At 46.5% G+C, this 17,383-nt stretch overlaps 23 non-coding genes across 23 annotated transcripts; 12 read left to right on the top strand and 11 right to left on the bottom strand.

Moving 5' to 3' along the window:
• The first annotated feature begins 32 nt into the window (after positions 1-32).
• On the top strand, positions 33-104 carry Trnap-ugg (transfer RNA proline (anticodon UGG)). The gene has a single exon. It is a non-coding gene; the product is annotated as a tRNA-Pro (tRNA).
• Positions 105-603: 499 nt separating this feature from the next.
• On the bottom strand, positions 604-675 carry Trnaq-uug (transfer RNA glutamine (anticodon UUG)). The gene has a single exon. It is a non-coding gene; the product is annotated as a tRNA-Gln (tRNA).
• A 556-nt stretch (positions 676-1,231) lies between these two features.
• Positions 1,232-1,303, top strand: Trnap-ugg (transfer RNA proline (anticodon UGG)). The gene has a single exon. It is a non-coding gene; the product is annotated as a tRNA-Pro (tRNA).
• A 499-nt stretch (positions 1,304-1,802) lies between these two features.
• Trnaq-uug (transfer RNA glutamine (anticodon UUG)) lies at positions 1,803-1,874 on the bottom strand. The gene has a single exon. It is a non-coding gene; the product is annotated as a tRNA-Gln (tRNA).
• A 1,127-nt stretch (positions 1,875-3,001) lies between these two features.
• On the bottom strand, positions 3,002-3,073 carry Trnaq-uug (transfer RNA glutamine (anticodon UUG)). The gene has a single exon. It is a non-coding gene; the product is annotated as a tRNA-Gln (tRNA).
• Positions 3,074-4,200: 1,127 nt separating this feature from the next.
• Trnaq-uug (transfer RNA glutamine (anticodon UUG)) lies at positions 4,201-4,272 on the bottom strand. Its single transcript has one exon. It is a non-coding gene; the product is annotated as a tRNA-Gln (tRNA).
• Positions 4,273-6,027: 1,755 nt separating this feature from the next.
• On the top strand, positions 6,028-6,099 carry Trnap-ugg (transfer RNA proline (anticodon UGG)). Its single transcript has one exon. It is a non-coding gene; the product is annotated as a tRNA-Pro (tRNA).
• Positions 6,100-6,598: 499 nt separating this feature from the next.
• On the bottom strand, positions 6,599-6,670 carry Trnaq-uug (transfer RNA glutamine (anticodon UUG)). The gene has a single exon. It is a non-coding gene; the product is annotated as a tRNA-Gln (tRNA).
• Positions 6,671-7,226: 556 nt separating this feature from the next.
• Trnap-ugg (transfer RNA proline (anticodon UGG)) lies at positions 7,227-7,298 on the top strand. Its single transcript has one exon. It is a non-coding gene; the product is annotated as a tRNA-Pro (tRNA).
• A 1,127-nt stretch (positions 7,299-8,425) lies between these two features.
• Positions 8,426-8,497, top strand: Trnap-ugg (transfer RNA proline (anticodon UGG)). The gene has a single exon. It is a non-coding gene; the product is annotated as a tRNA-Pro (tRNA).
• Positions 8,498-8,996: 499 nt separating this feature from the next.
• On the bottom strand, positions 8,997-9,068 carry Trnaq-uug (transfer RNA glutamine (anticodon UUG)). The gene has a single exon. It is a non-coding gene; the product is annotated as a tRNA-Gln (tRNA).
• A 556-nt stretch (positions 9,069-9,624) lies between these two features.
• On the top strand, positions 9,625-9,696 carry Trnap-ugg (transfer RNA proline (anticodon UGG)). The gene has a single exon. It is a non-coding gene; the product is annotated as a tRNA-Pro (tRNA).
• Positions 9,697-10,823: 1,127 nt separating this feature from the next.
• On the top strand, positions 10,824-10,895 carry Trnap-ugg (transfer RNA proline (anticodon UGG)). Its single transcript has one exon. It is a non-coding gene; the product is annotated as a tRNA-Pro (tRNA).
• Positions 10,896-11,394: 499 nt separating this feature from the next.
• Trnaq-uug (transfer RNA glutamine (anticodon UUG)) lies at positions 11,395-11,466 on the bottom strand. The gene has a single exon. It is a non-coding gene; the product is annotated as a tRNA-Gln (tRNA).
• Positions 11,467-12,022: 556 nt separating this feature from the next.
• Positions 12,023-12,094, top strand: Trnap-ugg (transfer RNA proline (anticodon UGG)). The gene has a single exon. It is a non-coding gene; the product is annotated as a tRNA-Pro (tRNA).
• A 499-nt stretch (positions 12,095-12,593) lies between these two features.
• On the bottom strand, positions 12,594-12,665 carry Trnaq-uug (transfer RNA glutamine (anticodon UUG)). Its single transcript has one exon. It is a non-coding gene; the product is annotated as a tRNA-Gln (tRNA).
• Positions 12,666-13,221: 556 nt separating this feature from the next.
• Positions 13,222-13,293, top strand: Trnap-ugg (transfer RNA proline (anticodon UGG)). Its single transcript has one exon. It is a non-coding gene; the product is annotated as a tRNA-Pro (tRNA).
• A 499-nt stretch (positions 13,294-13,792) lies between these two features.
• Trnaq-uug (transfer RNA glutamine (anticodon UUG)) lies at positions 13,793-13,864 on the bottom strand. The gene has a single exon. It is a non-coding gene; the product is annotated as a tRNA-Gln (tRNA).
• A 556-nt stretch (positions 13,865-14,420) lies between these two features.
• On the top strand, positions 14,421-14,492 carry Trnap-ugg (transfer RNA proline (anticodon UGG)). The gene has a single exon. It is a non-coding gene; the product is annotated as a tRNA-Pro (tRNA).
• Positions 14,493-14,991: 499 nt separating this feature from the next.
• Trnaq-uug (transfer RNA glutamine (anticodon UUG)) lies at positions 14,992-15,063 on the bottom strand. Its single transcript has one exon. It is a non-coding gene; the product is annotated as a tRNA-Gln (tRNA).
• Positions 15,064-15,619: 556 nt separating this feature from the next.
• Positions 15,620-15,691, top strand: Trnap-ugg (transfer RNA proline (anticodon UGG)). The gene has a single exon. It is a non-coding gene; the product is annotated as a tRNA-Pro (tRNA).
• A 499-nt stretch (positions 15,692-16,190) lies between these two features.
• Trnaq-uug (transfer RNA glutamine (anticodon UUG)) lies at positions 16,191-16,262 on the bottom strand. Its single transcript has one exon. It is a non-coding gene; the product is annotated as a tRNA-Gln (tRNA).
• Positions 16,263-16,818: 556 nt separating this feature from the next.
• Positions 16,819-16,890, top strand: Trnap-ugg (transfer RNA proline (anticodon UGG)). The gene has a single exon. It is a non-coding gene; the product is annotated as a tRNA-Pro (tRNA).
• Positions 16,891-17,383: the final 493 nt, after the last annotated feature.

The following is a 17,383-nucleotide window of genomic DNA, read 5'->3' as shown; positions in this document are numbered from 1 at the left end:
AGGTGGCGGGATGCACAGATGCTTCCTTGTGCGGCCTGTTGGTCTAGGGGTATGATTCCTGCTTTGGGTGCAGTAGGTCCCGGGTTCAAATCCCGGACAGGCCATACTTTTCACTTTCGCGACAACCAAGCACTACGATAAACTAGCGAGTCTCTGAAAGTAGACCATGCAACAGGACAAAGTGCATGTCGTGCCACCGGCCAATGATACTGGCACGTGCGTTTTGTGGAAAGTAAATCTACGAAGCAGGATTAAGCCGTCTTCGATTACTTATATCTATATCTAAAGACTGACACGTATAACGATTCTATTGGTTTCCCAGGAACTAGTACATCGCATGCACGTTTGTTAAATGCACGCGCATGCAGCACCCAAAACGGAGAGATACTGGGACCAGCAGCTGAGGTCGTCTTTTCGCAGTTTAACCCCTTACGTTCCGTTATTAATCCTAGTAGCAAAAGCATAAGCATTTGGAGCGTTCCCCAATCACGTGTGGACGGCTATTATCAATTTGCATTACATGATCCTAGCTAAAATTCTGGATATACAATTCCAACTACCAGCTCGTACACATTTCTAGAAACGATCGCAAAACACAGAGTCAGGTTCCACCGAGACTCGAACTCGGATCGCTGGATTCAAAGTCCAGAGTGCTAACCATTACACCATGGAACCGGGTGCCTCTAGCAGACTTAAATTGAGCAGCATCTTGACATTAAACCGATAAGCTGCGATATATTACATGTAGCGTCCTCAGGAAGTGTTTGCGTGGCTAATGAAGCAACCAAGTAGGCTGAAAGTGGAGGGAGCAACTTGGAATGTAGCTAGAATTCTTGCCATTATTCGTACATGAAGTGATGTCAAAGGGTCAGGTAATCAAATTCGCGGAACAGCCACTTTCGTATGGTGAATGCTTTGTGCTGGATGCAGCCTAGCTGTGAAAACAGCTATGGACACAGAGTACTGTCGAAAAGTGCGTGCTGTCACACAACGCCACGTAGTAGGCGGATGGTGCGTGATACGATAACATTTGCACTTCACACGATCGACATACTGTTACACAACTCAAGCAGCTCTTTCAGCCTTCACATACACTGGTCCTCAGCACAGCTCTTGTTGTACGAGTAGGATTAAGAAATCTCTTTGAGAATATGGTCCAGATTGGATGCTGCACCTAGCAAGTGCGGCAAGATCTCAGTAGGTGGCGGAATGCACAGATGCTTCCTTGTGCGGCCTGTTGGTCTAGGGGTATGATTCCTGCTTTGGGTGCAGGAGGTCCCGAGTTCAAATCCCGGAGAGGCCCTACTTTTCACTTTCGCGACAACCAAGCACTGCGATAAACCAGCGAGTCTCTGAAAGTAGACTATGCAACAGGACAAACTGCATGTCGTGCCACCGGCCAATGATACTGGCAAGTGCGTCTTGTGGAAAGTAAATCTACGAAGCAGGATTAAGCCGTCTTCGATTACTTATATCTATATCTAAAGACTGACACGTATAACGATTCTATTGGTTTCCCAGGAACTAGTACATCGCATGCACGTTTGTTAAATGCACGCGCATGCAGCACCCAAAACGGAGAGATACTGGGACCAGCAGCTGAGGTCGTCTTTTCGCAGTTTAACCCCTTACGTTCCGTTATTAATCCTAGTAGCAAAAGCATAAGCATTTGGAGCGTTAACAAATCACGTGTGGACTGCTATTAACAATTTGCATTACATGATCCTAGCTAAAATTCTGGATATACAATTCCAACTACCAGCTCGTACACATTTCTAGAAACGATCGCAAAACACAGAGTCACGTTCCACCGAGACTCGAACTCGGATCGCTGGATTCAAAGTCCAGAGTGCTAACCATTACACCATGGAACCGGGTGCCTCTAGCCGACTTAAATTGAGCAGCATTTTGACATTAAACCGATAAGCTGCGATTTATTACATGTAGCGTCCTCAGGAAGTGTTTGCGTGGCTAATGACGCAACCAAGTAGGCTGAAAGTGGAGGGAGCAACTTGGAATGTAGCTACAATTCTTGCCATTATTCGTACATGAAGTGATGTCAAAGGGTCAGGTAATCAAATTCGCGGAACAGCCACTTTCGTATGGTGAATGCTTTGTGCTGGATGCAGCCTAGCTATGAAAACAGCTATGGACACAGAGTACTGTCGAAAAGTGTGTGCTGTCACACAACGCTATGTAGTGGGCGGATGGTGCGTGACACGATAACATTTGCACTTCACACGATCGACATACTGTTACACAACTCAAGCAGCTCTTTCAGCCTTCACATACACTGGTCCTCAGCACAGCTCATGTTGTAGGAGTAGGATTAAGAAATCTCTTTGAGAATATGGTCCATATTGGATGCTGCGACTAGCAAGTGCGGCAAGATCTTAGTAGTTGTCGGGGTGCACACCTGCTTCCTTGTGCGGTCTGTTGGTCTAGGGGTATGATTCCTGCTTTGGGTGAAGGAGGTACCGGGTTCAAATCCCGGACACGCCCTACTTTTCACTTTCGCGACAACCAAGCACTACGATAAACTAGCGAGTCTCTGAAAGTAGACCATGCAACAGGACAAACTGCATGTCGTGCCACCGGCCAATGATACTGGCAAGTGCGTCTTGTGGAAAGTAAATCTACGAAGCACGATTAAGCCGTCTTCGATTACTTATATCTATATCTAAAGACTGACACGTATAACGATTCTATTGGTTTCCCAGGAACTAGTACATCGCATGCACGTTTGTTAAATGCACGCGCATGCAGCAACCAAAACGGAGAGATACTGGGACCAGCAGCTGAGGTCTTCTTTTCGCAGTTTAACCCCTTACGTTCCGTTATTAATCCTAGTAGCAAAAGCATAAGCATTTGGAGCGTTAACAAATCACGTGTGGACGGCTATTAACAATTTGCATTACATGATCCTAGCTAAAATTCTGGATATACAGTTCCAACTACCAGCTCGTACACATTTCTAGAAACGATCGCAAAACACAGAGTCAGGTTCCACCGAGACTCGAACTCGGATCGCTGGATTCAAAGTCCAAAGCGCTAACCATTACACCATGGAACCGGGTGCCTCCAGCCGAATTAAATTGAGCAGCATTTTGACATTAAACCGATAAGCTGCGATTTATTACATGTAGCGTCCTCAGGAAGTGTTTGCGTGGCTAATGACGCAACCAAGTAGGCTGAAAGTGGAGGGAGCAACTTGGAATGTAGCTAGAATTCTTGCCATTATTCGTACATGAAGTGATGTCAAAGGGTCAGGTAATCAAATTCGCGGAACAGCCACTTTCGTATGGTGAATGCTTTGTGCTGGATGCAGCCTAGCTATGAAAACAGCTATGGACACAGAGTACTGTCGAAAAGTGTGTGCTGTCACACAACGCTACGTAGTAGGCGGATGGTGCGTGACACGATAACATTTGCACTTCACACGATCGACATACTGTTACACAACTCAAGCAGCTCTTTCAGCCTTCACATACACTGGTCCTCAGCACAGCTCATGTTGTAGGAGTAGGATTAAGAAATCTCTTTGAGAATATGGTCCATATTGGATGCTGCGACTAGCAAGTGCGGCAAGATCTTAGTAGTTGTCGGGGTGCACACCTGCTTCCTTGTGCGGTCTGTTGGTCTAGGGGTATAATTCCTGCTTTGGGTGAAGGAGGTCCCGGGTTCAAATCCCGGACACGCCCTACTTTTCACTTTCGCGACAACCAAGCACTACGATAAACTAGCGAGTCTCTGAAAGTAGACCATGCAACAGGACAAACTGCATGTCGTGCCACCGGCCAATGATACTGGCAAGTGCGTCTTGTGGAAAGTAAATCTACGAAGCAGGATTAAGCCGTCTTCGATTACTTATATCTATATCTAAAGACTGACACGTATAACGATTCTATTGGTTTCCCAGGAACTAGTACATCGCATGCACGTTTGTTAAATGCACGCGCATGCAGCACCCAAAACGGAGAGATACTGGGACCAGCAGCTGAGGTCGTCTTTTCGCAGTTTAACCCCTTACGTTCCGTTATTAATCCTAGTAGCAAAAGCATAAGCATTTGGAGCGTTCCCCAATCACGTGTGGACGGCTATTATCAATTTGCATTACATGATCCTAGCTAAAATTCTGGATATACAATTCCAACTACCAGCTCGTACACATTTCTAGAAACGATCGCAAAACACAGAGTCAGGTTCCACCGAGACTCGAACTCGGATCGCTGGATTCAAAGTCCAGAGTGCTAACCATTACACCATGGAACCGGGTGCCTCTAACCGACTTAAATTGAGCAGCATTTTGACATTAAACCGATAAGCTGCGATTTATTACATGTAGCGTCCTCAGGAAGTGTTTGCGTGGCTAATGACGCAACCAAGTAGGCTGAAAGTGGAGGGAGCAACTTGGAATGTAGCTAGAATTCTTGCCATTATTCGTACATGAAGTGATGTCAAAGAGTCAGGTAATCAAATTCGCGGAACAGCCGCTTTCTTATGGTGAATGCTTTGTGCTGGATGCAGCCTAGCTATGATAACAGCAATGGACACAGAGTACTGTCGAAAAGTGCGTGCTGTCACACAACGCTACGTAGTAGGCGGATGGTGCGTGACACGATAACATTTGCACTTCACACGATCGACATACTGTTACACAACTCAAGCAGCTCTTTCAGCCTTCACATACACTGGTCCTCAGCACAGCTCATGTTGTAGGAGTAGGATTAAGAAATCTCTTTGAGAATATGGTCCAGATTGGATGCTGCACCTAGCAAGTGCGGCAAGATCTCAGTAGGTGGCGGGATGCACAGATGCTTCCTTGTGCGGCCTGTTGGTCTAGGGGTATGATTCCTGCTTTGGGTGCAAGAGGTCCCGGGTTCAAATCGGGGACAGGCCCTACACTTCACTTTCGCGACAACCAAGCACTACGATAAACTAGCGAGTCTCTGAAAGTAGACCATGCAACAGGACAAACTGCATGTCGTGCCACCGGCCAATGATACTGGCAAGTGCGTCTTGCGGAAAGTAAATCTACGAAGCAGGATTAAGCCGTCTTCGATTACTTATATCTATATCTAAAGACTGACACGTATAACGATTCTATTGGATTCCCAGGAACTAGTACATCGCATGTACGTTTGTTAAATGCACGCGCATGCAGCACCCAAAACGGAGAGATACTGGGACCAGCAGCTGAGGTCGTCTTTTCGCAGTTTAACCCCTTACGTTCCGTTATTAATCCTAGTAGCAAAAGCATAAGCATTTGGAGCGTTCCCCAATCACGTGTGGACGGCTATTAACAATTTGCATTACATGATCCTAGCTAAAATTCTGGATATACAATTCCAACTACCAGCTCGTACACATTTCTAGAAACGATCGCAAAACACAGAGTCAGGTACCACCGAGACTCGAACTAGGATCGCTGGATTCAAAGTCCAGAGCGCTAACCATTACACCATGGAACCGGGTGCCTCTAGCCGACTTAAATTGAGCAGCATTTTGACATTAAACCGATAAGCTGCGATTTATTACATGTAGCGTCCTCAGGAAGTGTTTGCGTGGCTAATGACGCAACCAAGTAGGCTGAAAGTGGAGGGAGCAACTTGGAATGTAGCTAGAATTCTTGCCATTATTCGTACATGAAGTGATGTCAAAGGGTCAGGTAATCAAATTCGCGGAACAGCCACTTTCGTATGGTGAATGCTTTGTGCTGGATGCAGCCTAGCTATGAAAACAGCTATGGACACAGAGTACTGTCGAAAAGTGCGTGCTGTCACACAACGCTACGTAGTAGGCGGATGGTGCGTGACACGATAACATTTGCACTTCACACGATCGACATACTGTTACACAACTCAAGCAGCTCTTTCAGTCTTCACATACACTGGTCCTCAGCACAGCTCATGTTGTAGGAGTAGGATTAAGAAATCTCTTTGAGAATATGGTCCAGATTGGATGCTGCACCTAGCAAGTGCGGCAAGATCTCAGTAGGTGGCGGGATGCACAGATGCTTCCTTGTGCGGCCTGTTGGTCTAGGGGTATGATTCCTGCTTTGGGTGCAGGAGGTACCGGGTTCAAATCCCGGACAGGCCCTACTTTTCACTTTCGGGACAACCAAGCACTACGATAAACTAGCGAGTCTCTGAAAGTAGACCATGCAACAGGACAAACTGCATGTCGTGCCACCGGCCAATGATACTGGCAAGTGCGTCTTGTGGAAAGTAAATCTACGAAGCAGGATTAAGCCGTCTTCGATTACTTATATCTATATCTAAAGACTGACACGTATAACGATTCAATTGGTTTCCCAGGAACTAGTACATCGCATGCACGTTTGTTAAATGCACGCGCATGCAGCACCCAAAACGGAGAGATACTGGGACCAGCAGCTGAGGTCGTCTTTTCGCAGTTTAACCCCTTACGCTCCGTTATTAATCCTAGTAGCAAAAGCATAAGCATTTGGAGCGTTCCCCAATCACGTGTGGACGGCTATTAACAATTTGCATTACATGATCCTAGCTAAAATTCTGGATATACAATTCCAACTACCAGCTCGTACACATTTCTAGAAACGATCGCAAAACACAGAGTCAGGTTCCACCGAGACTCGAACTCGGATCGCTGGATTCAAAGTCCAGAGTGCTAACCATTACACCATGGAACCGGGTGCCTCTAGCCGACTTAAATTGAGCAGCATTTTGACATTAAACCGATAAGCTGCGATTTATTACATGTAGCGTCCTCAGGAAGTGTTTGCGTGGCTAATGACGCAACCAAGTAGGCTGAAAGTGGAGGGAGCAACTTGGAATGTAGCTAGAATTCTTGCCATTATTCGTACATGAAGTGATGTCAAAGGGTCAGGTAATCAAATTCGCGGAACAGCCACTTTCGTATGGTGAATGCTTTGTGCTGGATGCAGCCTAGCTATGAAAACAGCTATGGACACAGAGTACTGTCGAAAAGTGCGTGCTGTCACACAACGCTACGTAGTAGGCGGATGGTGCGTGACACGATAACATTTGCACTTCACACGATCGACATACTGTTACACAACTCAAGCAGCTCTTTCAGCCTTCACATACACTGGTCCTCAGCACAGCTCATGTTGTAGGAGTAGGATTAAGAAATCTCTTTGAGAATATGGTCCAGATTGGATGCTGCACCTAGCAAGTGCGGCAAGATCTCAGTAGGTGGCGGGATGCACAGATGCTTCCTTGTGCGGCCTGTTGGTCTAGGGGTATGATTCCTGCTTTGGGTGCAAGAGGTCCCGGGTTCAAATCCCGGACAGGCCCTACTTTTCACTTTCGCGACAACCAAGCACTACGATAAACTAGCGAGTCTCTGAAAGTAGACCATGCAACAGGACAAACTGCATGTCGTGCCACCGGCCAATGATACTGGCAAGTGCGTCTTGTGGAAAGTAAATCTACGAAGCAGGATTAAGCCGTCTTCGATTACTTATATCTATATCTAAAGACTGACACGTATAACGATTCTATTGGTTTCCCAGGAACTAGTACATCGCATGCACGTTTGTTAAATGCACGCGCATGCAGCACCCAAAACGGAGAGATACTGGGACCAGCAGCTGAGGTCGTCTTTTCGCAGTTTAACCCCTTATGTTCCGTTATTAATCCTAGTAGCAAAAGCATAAGCATTTGGAGCGTTCCCCAATCACGTGTGGACGGCTATTAACAATTTGCATTACATGATCCTAGCTAAAATTCTGGATATACAATTCCAACTACCAGCTCGTACACATTTCTAGAAACGATCGCAAAACACAGAGTCAGGGTTCCACCGAGACTCGAACTCGGATCGCTGGATTCAAGTCCAAAGTGCTAAACATTACACCATGGAACCGGGTGCCTCTAGACAACTTAAATTGAGCAGCATTTTGACATTAAACCGATAAGCTGCGATTTATTACATGTAGCGTCCTCAGGAAGTGTTTGCGTGGCTAATGACGCAACCAAGTAGGCTGAAAGTGGAGGGAGCAACTTGGAATGTAGCTAGAATTCTTGCCATTATTCGTACATGAAGTGATGTCAAAGGGTCAGGTAATCAAATTCGCGGAACAGCCACTTTCGTATGGTGAATGCTTTGTGCTGGATGCAGCCTAGCTATGAAAACAGCTATGGACACAGAGTACTGTCGAAAAGTGCGTGCTTTCACACAACGCTACGTAGTAGGCGGATGGTGCGTGACACGATAACATTTGCACTTCACACGATCGACATACTGTTACACAACTCAAGCAGCTCTTTCAGCCTTCACATACACTGGTCCTCAGCACAGCTCATGTTGTAGGAGTAGGATTAAGAAATCTCTTTGAGAATATGGTCCAGATTGGATGCTGCACCTAGCAAGTGCGGCAAGATCTCAGTAGGTGGCGGGATGCACAGATGCTTCCTTGTGCGGCCTGTTGGTCTAGGGGTATGATTCCTGCTTTGGGTGCAGGAGGTCCCGGGTTCAAATCCCGGACAGGCCCTACTTTTCACTTTCGCGACAACCAAGCACTACGATAAACTAGCGAGTCTCTGAAAGTAGACCATGCAACAGGACAAACTGCATGTCGTGCCACCGGCCAATGATACTGGCAAGTGCATCTTGTGGAAAGTAAATCTACGAAGCAGGATTAAGCCGTCTTCGATTACTTATATCTATATCTAAAGACTGACACGTATAACGATTCTATTGGATTCCCAGGAACTAGTACATCGCATGCACGTTTGTTAAATGCACGCGCATGCAGCACCCAAAACGGAGAGATACTGGGACCAGCAGCTGAGGTCGTCTTTTCGCAGTTTAACCCCTTACGTTCCGTTATTAATCCTAGTAGCAAAAGCATAAGCATTTGGAGCGTTCCCCAATCACGTGTGGACGGCTATTAACAATTTGCATTACATGATCCTAGCTAAAATTCTGGGTATACAATTCCAACTACCAGCTCGTACACATTTCTAGAAACGATCGCAAAACACAGAGTCACGTTCCACCGAGACTCGAACTCGGATCGCTGGATTCAAAGTCCAGAGTGCTAACCATTACACCATAGAACCGGGTGCCTCTAGCCGACTTAAATTGAGCAGCATTTTGACATTAAACCGATAAGCTGCGATTTATTACATGTAGCGTCCTCAGGAAGTGTTTGCGTGGCTAATGACGCAACCAAGTAGGCTGAAAGTGGAGGGAGCAACTTGGAATGTAGCGAGAATTCTTGCCATTATTCGTACATGAAGTGATGTCAACGGGTCAGGTAATCAAATTCGCGGAACAGCCACTTTCGTATGGTGAATGCTTTGTGCTGGATGCAGCCTAGCTATGAAAACAGCTATGGACACAGAGTACTGTCGAAAAGTGCGTGCTGTCACACAACGCTACGTAGTAGGCGGATGGTGCGTGACACGATAACATTTGCACTTCACACGATCGACATACTGTTACACAATTCAAGCAGCTCTTTCAGTCTTCACATACACTGGTCCTCAGCACAGCTCATGTTGTAGGAGTAGGATTAAGAAATCTCTTTGAGAATATGGTCCAGATTGGATGCTGCACCTAGCAAGTGCGGCAAGATCTCAGTAGGTGGCGGGATGCACAGATGCTTCCTTGTGCGGCCTGTTGGTCTAGGGGTATGATTCCTGCTTTGGGTGCAGGAGGTACCGGGTTCAAATCCCGGACAGGCCCTACTTTTCACTTTCGCGACAACCAAGCACTACGATAAACTAGCGAGTCTCTGAAAGTAGACCATGCAACAGGGCAAACTGCATGTCGTGCCACCGGCCAATGATACTGGCAAGTGCGTCTTGTGGAAAGTAAATCTACGAAGCAGGATTAAGCCGTCTTCGATTACTTATATCTATATCTGAAGACTGACACGTATAACGATTCAATTGGATTCCCAGGAACTAGTACATCGCATGCACGTTTGTTAAATGCACGCGCATGCAGCACCCAAAACGGAGAGATACTGGGACCAGCAGCTGAGGTCGTCTTTTCGCAGTTTAACCCCTTACGTTCCGTTATTAATCCTAGTAGCAAAAGCATAAGCATTTGGAGCGTTCCCCAATCACGTGTGGACGGCTATTAACAATTTGCATTACATGATCCTAGCTAAAATTCTGGATATACAATTCCAACTACCAGCTCGTACACATTTCTAGAAACGATCGCAAAACACAGAGTCAGGGTTCCACCGAGACTCGAACTCGGATCGCTGGATTCAAGTCCAGAGTGCTAAACATTACACCATGGAACCGGGTGCCTCTAGACGACTTAAATTGAGCAGCATTTTGACATTAAACCGATAAGCTGCGATTTATTACATGTAGCGTCCTCAGGAAGTGTTTGCGTGGCTAATGACGCAACCAAGTAGGCTGAAAGTGGAGGGAGCAACTTGGAATGTAGCTAGAATTCTTGCCATTATTCGTACATGAAGTGATGTCAAAGGGTCAGGTAATCAAATTCGCGGAACAGCCACTTTCGTATGGTGAATGCTTTGTGCTGGATGCAGCCTAGCTATGAAAACAGCTATGGACACAGAGTACTGTCGAAAAGTGCGTGCTGTCACACAACGCTACGTAGTAGGCGGATGGTGCGTGACACGATAACATTTGCACTTCACACGATCGACATACTGTTACACAACTCAAGCAGCTCTTTCAGCCTTCACATACACTGGTCCTCAGCACAGCTCATGTTGTAGGAGTAGGATTAAGAAATCTCTTTGAGAATATGGTCCAGATTGGATGCTGCACCTAGCAAGTGCGGCAAGATCTCAGTAGGTGGCGGGATGCACAGATGCTTCCTTGTGCGGCCTGTTGGTCTAGGGGTATGATTCCTGCTTTGGGTGCAGGAGGTCCCGGGTTCAAATCCCGGACAGGCCCTACTTTTCACTTTCGCGACAACCAAGCACTACGATAAACTAGCGAGTCTCTGAAAGTAGACCATGCAACAGGACAAACTGCATGTCGTGCCACCGGCCAATGATACTGGCAAGTGCATCTTGTGGAAAGTAAATCTACGAAGCAGGATTAAGCCGTCTTCGATTACTTATATCTATATCTAAAGACTGACACGTATAACGATTCTATTGGATTCCCAGGAACTAGTACATCGCATGCACGTTTGTTAAATGCACGCGCATGCAGCACCCAAAACGGAGAGATACTGGGACCAGCAGCTGAGGTCGTCTTTTCGCAGTTTAACCCCTTACGTTCCGTTATTAATCCTAGTAGCAAAAGCATAAGCATTTGGAGCGTTCCCCAATCACGTGTGGACGGCTATTAACAATTTGCATTACATGATCCTAGCTAAAATTCTGGGTATACAATTCCAACTACCAGCTCGTACACATTTCTAGAAACGATCGCAAAACACAGAGTCACGTTCCACCGAGACTCGAACTCGGATCGCTGGATTCAAAGTCCAGAGTGCTAACCATTACACCATAGAACCGGGTGCCTCTAGCCGACTTAAATTGAGCAGCATTTTGACATTAAACCGATAAGCTGCGATTTATTACATGTAGCGTCCTCAGGAAGTGTTTGCGTGGCTAATGACGCAACCAAGTAGGCTGAAAGTGGAGGGAGCAACTTGGAATGTAGCGAGAATTCTTGCCATTATTCGTACATGAAGTGATGTCAAAGGGTCAGGTAATCAAATTCGCGGAACAGCCACTTTCGTATGGTGAATGCTTTGTGCTGGATGCAGCCTAGCTATGAAAACAGCTATGGACACAGAGTACTGTCGAAAAGTGCGTGCTGTCACACAACGCTACGTAGTAGGCGGATGGTGCGTGACACGATAACATTTGCACTTCACACGATCGACATACTGTTACACAACTCAAGCAGCTCTTTCAGCCTTCACATACACTGGTCCTCAGCACAGCTCATGTTGTAGGAGTAGGATTAAGAAATCTCTTTGAGAATATGGTCCAGATTGGATGCTGCACCTAGCAAGTGCGGCAAGATCTCAGTAGGTGGCGGGATGCACAGATGCTTCCTTGTGCGGCCTGTTGGTCTAGGGGTATGATTCCTGCTTTGGGTGCAGGAGGTCCCGGGTTCAAATCCCGGACACGCCCTACTTTTCACTTTCGCGACAACCAAGCACTACGATAAACTAGCGAGTCTCTGAAAGTAGACCATGCAACAGGACAAACTGCATGTCGTGCCACCGGCCAATGATACTGGCAAGTGCGTCTTGTGGAAAGTAAATATACGAAGCAGGATTAAGCCGTCTTCGATTACTTATATCTATATCTAAAGACTGACACGTATAACGATTCTATTGGTTTCCCAGGAACTAGTACATCGCATGCACGTTTGTTTAATGCACGCGCATGCAGCACCCAAAACGGAGAGATACTGGGACCAGCAGCTGAGGTCGTCTTTTCGCAGTTTAACCCCTTACGTTCCGTTATTAATCCTAGTAGCAAAAGCATAAGCATTTGGAGCGTTCCACAATCACGTGTGGGCGGCTATTAACAATTTGCATTACATGATCCTAGCTAAAATTCTGGATATACAATTCCAACTACCAGATCGTACACATTTCTAGAAACGATCGCAAAACACAGAGTCAGGTTCCACCGAGACTCGAACTCGGATCCCTGGATTCAAAGTCCAGAGTGCTAACCATTACACCATGGAACCGGGTGCCTCTATCCGACTTAAATTGAGCAGCATTTTGACATTAAACCGATAAGCTGCGATTTATTACATGTAGCGTCCTCAGGAAGTGTTTGCGTGGCTAATGACGCAACCAAGTAGGCTGGAAGTGGTGGGAGCAACTTGGAATGTAGCTAGAATTCTTGCCATTATTCGTACATGAAGTGATGTCAAAGGGTCAGGTAATCAAATTCGCGGAACAGCCACTTTCGTATGGTGAATGCTTTGTGCTGGATGCAGCCTAGCTATGAAAACAGCTATGGACACAGAGTACTGTCGAAAAGTGCGTGCTGTCACACAACGCTACGTAGTAGGCGGATGGTGCGTGACACGATAACATTTGCACTTCACACGATCGACATACTGTTACACAACTCAAGCAGCTCTTTCAGCCTTCACATACACTGGTCCTCAGCACAGCTCATGTTGTACGAGTAGGATTAAGAAATCTCTTTGAGAATATGGTCCAGATTGGATGCTGCACCTAGCAAGTGCGGCAAGATCTCAGTAGGTGGCGGGATGCACAGATGCTTCCTTGTGCGGCCTGTTGGTCTAGGGGTATGATTCCTGCTTTGGGTGCAGGAGGTCCCGTGTTCAAATCCCGGACAGGCCCTACTTTTCACCTTCGCGACAACCAAGCACTACGATAAACTAGCGAGTCTCTGAAAGTAGACCATGCAACAGGACAAACTGCATGTCGTGCCACCGGCCAATGATACTGGCAAGTGCGTCTTGTGGAAAGTAAATCTACGAAGCAGGATTAAGCCGTCTTCGATTACTTATATCGATATCTAAAGACTGACACGTATAACGATTCTATTGGTTTCCCAGGAACTAGTACATCGCATGCACGTTTGTTAAATGCACGCGCATGCAGCACCCAAAACGGAGAGATACTGGGACCAGCAGCTGAGGTCGTCTTTTCGCAGTTTAACCCCTTACGTTCCGTTATTAATCCTAGTAGCAAAAGCATAAGCATTTGGAGCGTTCCCCAATCACGTGTGGACGGCTATTAACAATTTGCATTACATGATCCTAGCTAAAATTCTGGGTATACAATTCCAACTACCAGCTCGTACCTATTTCTAGAAACGATCGCAAAACACAGAGTCACGTTCCACCGAGACTCGAACTCGGATCGCTGGATTCAAAGTCCAGAGTGCTAACCATTACACCATGGAACCGGGTGCCTCTAGCCGACTTAAATTGAGCAGCATTTTGACATTAAACCGATAAGCTGCGATTTATTACATGTAGCGTCCTCAGGAAGTGTTTGCGTGGCTAATGACGCAACCAAGTAGGCTGAAAGTGGAGGGAGCAACTTGGAATGTAGCGAGAATTCTTGCCATTATTCGTACATGAAGTGATGTCAAAGGGTCAGGTAATCAAATTCGCGGAACAGCCACTTTCGTATGGTGAATGCTTTGTGCTGGATGCAGCCTAGCTATGAAAACAGCTATGGACACAGAGTACTGTCGAAAAGTGCGTGCTGTCACAAAACGCTACGTAGTAGGCGGATGGTGCGTGACACGATAACATTTGCACTTCACACGATCGACATACTGTTACACAACTCAAGCAGCTCTTTCAGCCTTCACATACACTGGTCCTCAGCACAGCTCATGTTGTACGAGTAGGATTAAGAAATCTCTTTGAGAATATGGTCCAGATTGGATGCTGCACCTAGCAAGTGCGGCAAGATCTCAGTAGGTGGCGGGATGCACAGATGCTTCCTTGTGCGGCCTGTTGGTCTAGGGGTATGATTCCTGCTTTGGGTGCAGGAGGTCCCGTGTTCGAATCCCGGACAGGCCCCACTTTTCACTTTCGCGACAACCAAGCACTACGATAAACTAGCGAGTCTCTGAAAGTAGACCATGCAACAGGACAAACTGCATGTCGTGCCACCGGCCAATGATACTGGCAAGTGCGTCTTGTGGAAAGTAAATCTACGAAGCAGGATTAAGCCGTCTTCGATTACTTATATCTATATCTAAAGACTGACACGTATAACGATTCTATTGGTTTCCCAGGAACTAGTACATCGCATGCACGTTTGTTAAATGCACGCGCATGCAGCACCCAAAACGGAGAGATACTGGGACCAGCAGCTGAGGTCGTCTTTTCGCAGTTTAACCCCTTACGTTCCGTTATTAATCCTAGTAGCAAAAGCATAAGCATTTGGAGCGTTCCCCAATCACGTGTGGACGGCTATTAACAATTTGCATTACATGATCCTAGCTAAAATTCTGGATATACAATTCCAACTACCAGCTCGTACACATTTCTAGAAACGATCGCAAAACACAGAGTCAGGTTCCACCGAGACTCGAACTCGGATCGCTGGATTCAAAGTCCAGAGCGCTAACCATTACACCATGGAACCGGGTGCCTCTAGCCGACTTAAATTGAGCAGCATTTTGACATTAAACCGATAAGCTGCGATTTATTACATGTAGCGTCCTCAGGAAGTGTTTGCGTGGCTAATGACGCAACCAAGTAGGCTGAAAGTGGAGGGAGCAACTTGGAATGTAGCTAGAATTCTTGCCATTATTCGTACATGAAGTGATGTCAAAGGGTCAGGTAATCAAATTCGCGGAACAGCCACTTTCGTATGGTGAATGCTTTGTGCTGGATGCAGCCTAGCTATGAAAACAGCTATGGACACAGAGTACTGTCGAAAAGTGCGTGCTGTCACAAAACGCTACGTAGTAGGCGGATGGTGCGTGACACGATAACATTTGCACTTCACACGATCGACATACTGTTACACAACTCAAGCAGCTCTTTCAGCCTTCACATACACTGGTCCTCAGCACAGCTCATGTTGTAGGAGTAGGATTAAGAAATCTCTTTGAGAATATGGTCCAGATTGGATGCTGCACCTAGCAAGTGCGGCAAGATCTCAGTAGGTGGCGGGATGCACAGATGCTTCCTTGCGCGGCCTGTTGGTCTAGGGGTATGATTCCTGCTGTGGGTGCAGGAGGTCCCGGGTTCAAATCCCGCACAGGCCCTACTTTTCACTTTCGCGACCACCAAGCACTACGATAAACTAGCGAGTCTCTGAAAGTAGACCATGCAACAGGATAAACTGCATGTCGTGCCACCGGCCAATGATACTGGCAAGTGCATCTTGTGGAAAGTAAATCTACGAAGCAGGATTAAGCCGTCTTCGATTACTTATATCTATATCTAAAGACTGACACGTATAACGATTCTATTGGATTCCCAGGAACTAGTACATCGCATGCACGTTTGTTAAATGCACGCGCATGCAGCACCCAAAACGGAGAGATACTGGGACCAGCAGCTGAGGTCGTCTTTTCGCAGTTTAACCCCTTACGTTCCGTTATTAATCCTAGTAGCAAAAGCATAAGCATTTGGAGCGTTCCCCAATCACGTGTGGACGGCTATTAACAATTTGCATTACATGATCCTAGCTAAAATTCTGGGTATACAATTCCAACTACCAGCTCGTACCTATTTCTAGAAACGATCGCAAAACACAGAGTCACGTTCCACCGAGACTCGAACTCGGATCGCTGGATTCAAAGTCCAGAGTGCTAACCATTACACCATGGAACCGGGTGCCTCTAGCCGACTTAAATTGAGCAGCATTTTGACATTAAACCGATAAGCTGCGATTTATTACATGTAGCGTCCTCAGGAAGTGTTTGCGTGGCTAATGACGCAACCAAGTAGGCTGAAAGTGGAGGGAGCAACTTGGAATGTAGCGAGAATTCTTGCCATTATTCGTACATGAAGTGATGTCAAAGGGTCAGGTAATCAAATTCGCGGAACAGCCACTTTCGTATGGTGAATGCTTTGTGCTGGATGCAGCCTAGCTATGAAAACAGCTATGGACACAGAGTACTGTCGAAAAGTGCGTGCTGTCACAAAACGCTACGTAGTAGGCGGATGGTGCGTGACACGATAACATTTGCACTTCACACGATCGACATACTGTTACACAACTCAAGCAGCTCTTTCAGCCTTCACATACACTGGTCCTCAGCACAGCTCATGTTGTACGAGTAGGATTAAGAAATCTCTTTGAGAATATGGTCCAGATTGGATTCTGCACCTAGCAAGTGCGGCAAGATCTCAGTAGGTGGCGGGATGCACAGATGCTTCCTTGCGCGGCCTGTTGGTCTAGGGGTATGATTCCTGCTTTGGGTGCAGGAGGTCCCGTGTTCGAATCCCGGACAGGCCCCACTTTTCACTTTCGCGACAACCAAGCACTACGATAAACTAGCGAGTCTCTGAAAGTAGACCATGCAACAGGACAAACTGCATGTCGTGCCACCGGCCAATGATACTGGCAAGTGCGTCTTGTGGAAAGTAAATCTACGAAGCAGGATTAAGCCGTCTTCGATTACTTATATCTATATCTAAAGACTGACACGTATAACGATTCTATTGGTTTCCCAGGAACTAGTACATCGCATGCACGTTTGTTAAATGCACGCGCATGCAGCACCCAAAACGGAGAGATACTGGGACCAGCAGCTGAGGTCGTCTTTTCGCAGTTTAACCCCTTACGTTCCGTTATTAATCCTAGTAGCAAAAGCATAAGCATTTGGAGCGTTCCCCAATCACGTGTGGGCGGCTATTAACAATTTGCATTACATGATCCTAGCTAAAATTCTGGATATACAATTCCAACTACCAGCTCGTACACATTTCTAGAAACGATCGCAAAACAC

The sequence above is a fragment of the Schistocerca gregaria genome, chromosome 2, assembly GCF_023897955.1.
Source record: "Schistocerca gregaria isolate iqSchGreg1 chromosome 2, iqSchGreg1.2, whole genome shotgun sequence".
Lineage (NCBI taxonomy): Eukaryota > Metazoa > Arthropoda > Insecta > Orthoptera > Acrididae > Schistocerca > Schistocerca gregaria.
This window is presented reverse-complemented; position numbering and strand designations above follow the sequence as displayed.